Source organism: Petaurus breviceps, unplaced genomic scaffold, assembly GCF_028583685.1.
Source record: "Petaurus breviceps papuanus isolate PSGF00001 unplaced genomic scaffold, PetGlider_PUasm1.0 90639, whole genome shotgun sequence".
Taxonomy (NCBI): domain Eukaryota; kingdom Metazoa; phylum Chordata; class Mammalia; order Diprotodontia; family Petauridae; genus Petaurus; species Petaurus breviceps.
In genome coordinates, this window is record NW_027187296.1 from 2,320,304 (window position 1) to 2,327,356 (window position 7,053).

Genomic DNA, 7,053 nt, shown 5'->3' on the forward strand with positions numbered 1-7,053 from the left:
CCCCGATAATAAGACCTATCCCGAAAATAAGCCCTCCCCGTACTGTGTAAGATTCCTCTAAAATAAGTCCTCCCCCGAAAATAAGCCCTATTGAGATTGCTACTGTAGTGAAGGTGATCCCCTGCGCTACACGCTACATTACGGTACCCTCTGTATGCAGTCCCCCCCCCCCCGTGAAACGCACGCCACGCTCCGAGCTGCATCCAATCAGAGCTGCAGCAGTGAGTACGTCATCCTGTTCTTCCCCAGTGATTTGCTTGCTGGAGCCATTGAGAGCAGTGCCGCGGAGGAGAGCTGAGGCAGGACAACATAAGCCCTCCCCTGAAAATAAGCCCTCTGGTGTTTTTCTTTCCAAAAAAAATTATAACTGTCTTATTATCGGGGAAACACGGTAAGTACCATAATCTTGAATCAAATGCATATAATCCATTTTAATAAAAATATTTAAAGTATCACAGGTAACAGTGAATTTACAAAACTACCCCTATACACATATGCTATCATGAAACACAGTTTGTATTTTATCTATATGACACACACTAAAGCAATTATAAATGAATGTATTCTTACATATACACAACTATAAAAATAATGTATAATTATACAAAATAGTACAGTGAGTAGTAGATAGGGCTTGGAATAGAAGGATCTGAATTTGAATCCCAGTTCTGCTACTTACTGCCCATGCCATCAAGTCTTCTCTCTAGGCATCAGTTTTCTCATCTGTAAAATAAGGGAGGCTGGACTACAGTTGCCATGCTCTAATCTGGTGCTCTTTGGTCTTCACAACAGTAACATAGCAAATCAACCTCATGACCTAAAATTTTTCTAAATGCCAATGTTTTCATGATCTAGTCATATCTGCATAAGTTCATCCATATTCAACAATGAACTCACAGTCACAACCACTGCTCCTTGTTTCTTCAGCTCCTCTCTGTAATAACTGAATAAAATAAACTTAGCACCTGTCTGTAAGAAATAACTCACTTGTAAATATACATTTCTAAAAAAGCTGACAAAATAAGAATAGGAAGGTCAGACAGAATTTGCTGCCTTCCTTTTAGGTTGCTACAGTCCTACCAGTAGTTTAAAAATATACACTGAACTGGAAAAACTTGGATTTGTTCAAAATGTGTATTAACTCCCCCATCTTTATTAAAGGCATTCCTTTCCTCCCCCTCTCCCCAACTCCTATCATTCCCATCTCCTCCCACTCAGCTAATCAATAATGCAAGAAAACCAGAAGCTTCTAACTTCCCTAAAAATAAAACTACAAGAAATAGAGGCTGAGTACATCAATACTTTTCAGTAGTCTATGATTCCATTTAAAAATGGGCATATAATCCACCATTTATTATCACAAGCAGATTATTCTTTTTTTCTTAAGTGTGGCTTTTCCCTTAAAAATGAAGGTAAGTGCAAAAGTGTCTGGACTGGATAACCAGAAATCTTTTCCATGACTTGTCAACCTTCATGTGTAACAATAATCCTGTGCAAATCTTCACATACCAAGGAGATCTGATCTATTATCAGTGGAATACATACTTTGAGTTGATTTTCTAGAGATGGTAACAGATTTGAACTCTTGCCTGACACCTAATCATGTTCCAACCCAGTAATTTGAAGGCAAAAGAGTTAAATTAATGACACTGGGATAGAAACTGTGATCATTCAGTATATAAAAGCCATTTAACAACTGGACTGAATTATTACTTTATTCTAATAATAGGAGTCACAAGTAATTTTTTAAGGGAGGAATGACTTTTAATTTCCATTAGCACTGAGATTAGAACTTTCAAAAAATTAAACTTTTTAATAATAGGAAATCCCCAATTAAGAATGTTCTAAAATTTTATAGTATATTATCTGGAACACATAAGATCACAGAATTTAGAGTTGGGTGGTTTTTCAGTTATTATTTAGTTCAAACTCCTCATGTTTCCAATGAAGGAACTGTGGCCCACAATATCCAAATGCCTTGACCATGATAATTTTTCTGTAATAACACCTACTATGTGCCAGGCACTGTGAAAAGTGTTTTACAAATATTATTTCATTTAATCCTGACAAAAACCCTGAAAGGTAGGAGCAATTATCCTCATTTTACAGATGAAGAAACTGAGGCAAACAGAAGTTAAATTACTTGTTTATAGTCACACAGCTAGTAAGTGCCTGAGGCCAGATTTGAATTCAGTTTTTCTGGATTCTAGGACCAGTGGTCTCTCCTACTATGCCACCTTATCTGGAGGTTTACCAAACTATCCCACAAAATGCTACTGAATGCACAATGCAGCTAAAATGCTACATTACGAAATAGTCCTATTTTAGTGTATTAATAGTTAAAAACATAATAAAGTTGAGCTAAGATATGCCTACAGTTAACCCTGGGTTCTTGAAGGCTATGCCAGCTGAATATGTACTCTGGAAAGTACTCTACCAAATGGGAAAAACTACCAATATGGCTAAGAGGCTCATTTTTCCAAGAGGCTCACCAACAGAAATGATTTTTTTTTTGGCTACAGCAATCCATTAAACTATCTAATGAGGCAAGGAAAATTTCTAAAATTAATTTTCAGTGCTATTACCTTGGGATATATGTATTCTCCACTTATATCAGACTAAGGTAGAAAAAATGTTTTCTAACAAACCTGTCATTCTTATTCCCACTAACTTTTCTAACTTCTTCCATTCTATGAGATGCAATATGGAGTTTGTAAAAAGATCTAGATTCAAGTCCTAAGTTTCTCATTCATTATCCTGTACAACATTGGACAAGTAACTAACACCTGTGAGCCTCAGTTTCCTCATCTGTAAAACTGTTGTGAGGATCAAATGAGTTAATATGTATGTATAAAAGTACAAAGCCTACATAAATGTAATTTCTTGTTGATTTCTTATTTTTGGCTTCCTTTCTCCCCAAAACTGGAAGCAGAAGAAAGCCATGAAGGTCTTAAAGAATCCCTAAGCCAGATCCTCTACTAGGTCAGCAAATGCATTAAAATTAAATAGAAAACCACCTTTTCCTTGCTTGTCTTCAAGGCATAATTGTTTCACTTCACTATAAAATTTTGTTTCTGGTCAGGGACAGGGAGCTAGAGTAGTGAGAGACAAGAACACAATCTCACCTTAAGACTAAAACTTTGTGAAGGTACCAGGTAGTGTATAATATTAACTATAATAATTAAGTAATCTGGGTAAGGTAACCTAAGGTAAATTTGTGTGCATGTCCAGGGATGGTGAAAGGAGGAAGAAAAGCAGTCCCACCTAACTGCTAACATGTAGGCCAGTACTCTACTCCTGCATGCGCAAGAATCACCCAAGTCTAGATCCTGGGAATTTCTCAATGTATCCTATCCTGGGAAGTCCTTAGGGCTGTATATATTAGGTGTTTAGACAGTATACTCTGAATAACTAGGGGATGCATATACTTCGACATTTTCAAACCAGCACATGGAATCAACCATGCTACTGATGTAATCAGATATTTATTTCTGTTGTCTTCAAATTAATTATGTAGTAAAAGGCTTAAAAGCATCTAACGACACTTGTTTGTATGTCAAGGGCTATATATAGACATGTATGCAAATACAGGTTAAAGTAGAACTAAAGTAAAGAAATACTATAAAGAAAAGTCTTTAAGGAAGACTGGATTTATTTAATAGATGAGAATAATTTATAACTGTTACAATATTTTATAAAAAAGGCTGTTTATATAAGAAGGAGCCAAATGCATTACTGTATATTGTTGGACTTGAAGTCAGGAAGACTTGAGTTCAAATTCTGACTCATATCCTTTGTCAAAATATTTTGGAGATACCCAGTTTTGCAGAGCTAAGGCCCAGAAAGTAGGCTATGCCCTGAGCTTGGCATAACACAAATACTTTGCACTGTGGAATGATCTCACCCTCTGGCAAAGTGTATTGCTTGGACCAGCACTAGGAATTCACTGAGGGATTTAGCTCCCCCTATTTCCCAGGTACCTTGTCACTGACAGGTACTACTGTTCCCATCTGTAGCAGCAAGCACTCCAGCATCCTCAGGGTGTCTGCCAACACAGGTTCTTAGATCTGCTTTGTTAAAGGAAAGCAACTCAAAATGGGTTAACAAGCTTACTTTAATCAGTCAAATATGTATCGTTTACCTAGTTCAGGGGAAAGAGGTCAGCACCCTAAACTTCAGAATATACAGAGAGAATTATCAAGACAGAAACAGATCAAGTAGACAGATTTCAAACTGTCCAACCATTACATCCATACCCAATCAACATCTGGGTTTTACAAAGCCGAGGGGGGGCTCTCAACAATGGCTTCCCAGAATCCAGGTCAAATCACAGAACACTTCTCAAAGTGAGCCCCAAAACAAAGCCTCACATCAGGGCTTATATAGCCTTCTCCTGGCTCAGAGAATGTAACAACCTTTTGGACCCACTGGCCAATCAAAAAGTATCTACTGAAAAACAAGCCTCCTACCCCAGGCTCCAGGTGCACTTTAGCAACTAGGGGCAGGGAAGATCTTAAAAATTTACATTCCCATTACACCATCACAGAACTCTGATTCTGTACCCTGTAAGCAATCACGACCCCCAAGACTTAAGAAAATACTATTCCACAGCCCATGAGAACAGTAACTCACGACCTAAAAATGATTGTTATGGTCTAGCCCACTTGTGTTTTTTTTATGTACATAGTCTGCTTTGGTCTAGCATGTTAAGCCCTCCTTCTTAGAAGGTGTGTGTGGGAGGGGAAGGGGCCTTCCATTTGCAAACCTCATTTTCCTCACTCTGAAATTAAACTTCTGTTTGTGTTCTGACTCTCCTGTTTCTAGCCTGCTCTGTTTTTGCTCCAGGCACCTCCAGGTTAGAGGCTGGTTCTGGTCTTGTTGACATTAATTAGTGTCAGAAGTGGGATTGGGCATGGAACAGGGTGAAATGGGCCTTCTGGTACCAGTGAGAGTGGACTAGGTGCCACTGGAGACTTATTTTTCTGGAGCTGACACTGCCCCCCTTGTCTGGTGAGTCCTCTGTCCTTTGTCCCTGCTCCAATCCTAACTCAACTTTTTATTCAGCTCAGCTTTCTTTGTGGAAAAAAAAAATCAACAATTCCAAGGCCCCTTTCTTGACCATGGTTCATTCTGGATCACTCTGGTGAGGCAAACCTCTGAACTAGTATGTCTGGCTATAGACTACAGAATCTTTTTTTCTGATCTGTGTGCCTCAGTAAAATGACTGTCCACATGGACTGCAAGCTCTTCTTTTTTTTAATTTAAACTGGTAAATGCATGTGCAGCTATGGATTGTGCATTCTCCTTTTTGTATCTGTCTTTGTAAAATGCAGAATGTCTGTGTTGTGTTTGAGCTGTAAGCTAGATTCTGTTACCTTGAAAGATTTAAAAATGCAGCCATCCAGGAAAACTTTCTAAGAGCTGTAGCTAGAGAACACTGGGAAAGATTAATGAGCTTTCAGTTGTCCCAGGAAGAAGAGCTAACTCCCACCTTAGGCTTCCTACAGGAGATTAGGTTATAAGAAAAGAAGAAAAGCCTGTAGGGCACTTTTTCCTCCCTTTCATTACAACACTGGCCAAGTTGGGACTACAGAAATAAAGTTAGATAATCAATGCTGTAGAACCACTAAAAACATCTTAGCAGACTCTGAAAGTTTTGAGATCAATCATTAAGGAGTTTAGCAATTAGCCATTTTAAGATTACAGGAGAGAACTCCTGTGACTTTGGGGTAATTTCAGGAACTTAGACCCTTCTGAAAACTCTTAGTAAGTTTTAGGGTACTACTCTGTAGAATTTATTTTAAGAAAAAATAAGGATTAAATCTTCTAATGGTTTTTAAAAGTTGAAAAAATTAATGGCTCCATTGTTCTAGGACAGTGAAGGAAAGCTAGTTGGCAGAAATCCAAGACATGCAGAGTGGAAAAAACCAGGTAAACAGTATAGCACCCTCCTGTTAACCCCTCCTTGACTTTTCAGTTTTTTTCCTATTTTGTTATAGCCCATGTCTGTTAATCCCTCTCATCTTAAACCAGATTAAGAAAACAGAATGTTAGAAAACTGTAGGGAAACTTGAATTATGGTCTGCTCCATCTGGTGGGGCAGAGAACAGCAACCACAGCAGGGCCCCACATTGGCAGTGGCCCCAGCCCCAGCAGTACCTGCAGCTGTCAGGAATAGGAACTTGGAGGTCAGGCACCATGGCCAGCATTCCCAGACCCCTGCCACCTAGAATGGGGAGATCCTGGCACCAGCCACCCAAGCAATACAAAGTAAGGGAGCCATTCAGCCTCTGCCCTTGGTAAGCCCACCCTTCTCTGTTTCTGATGTAGAAACTTACTAGCAGTGTAACTTGTAGCAATTTATTTTGTCTCTGTTTGCCTCAGTTTCCTGATTTGTAAAGAGAAAAATAATAATGGTTATTGTGATAACGACATGATATAATGATTGAAAATTGCTTAACACAGTGACTGGCATATGCTGAGCACTACATTATTATTATTTCTCTAAATGAATGTAATTTTATTATATCTGATAACTTTAAAGTGGTTTTAAAAATGCCAAGGGTAATGAAATCAATGGTTTTTATATGTGAAAATTTCAAAAGGCAATCAAAGTCATCTGAAGTTTATTGTTTTGTTATTATTATACTGTATTTCTAAATGTATGCTGTGAAATTTGAGAGACCATTGTATAGCAGAAATGTTAAATGTTGCTACATATAACACATTAATGCAATACATTACAAATGATGTTGTTACATATGAATTGGGCTTTTAAAAGGATGTTATAAAAATTGGATATCTGAAAGCTGTTGAATATTTAATGAAGTATATTTAGTTATAGAATAGGTACTACTACTACTATTACTACTAATATTTACTATAATAGCAAATTTTCACTTTATAATCTTGGCTATTATGGAAGTGTATAATATGGTTTAAAAATGTAGCTTCGGGGAGGCTAGGTGGCACAATGAATAGAGCACCAACCCTGGAGTCAGGAGAACCTGAGTTCAAATCTGGCCTCAGACACAACATAAAAACTAGCCATGT

The 7,053-nt window shown here is 37.9% G+C and overlaps 1 protein-coding gene across 1 annotated transcript in view; it reads right to left on the bottom strand.

Moving 5' to 3' along the window:
- Positions 1 to 7,053, bottom strand: part of COG6 (component of oligomeric golgi complex 6) — a 137,210-nt gene that overhangs the window by 2,543 nt on the left and 127,614 nt on the right. The gene's annotated exons all lie outside the window — the stretch shown is intronic.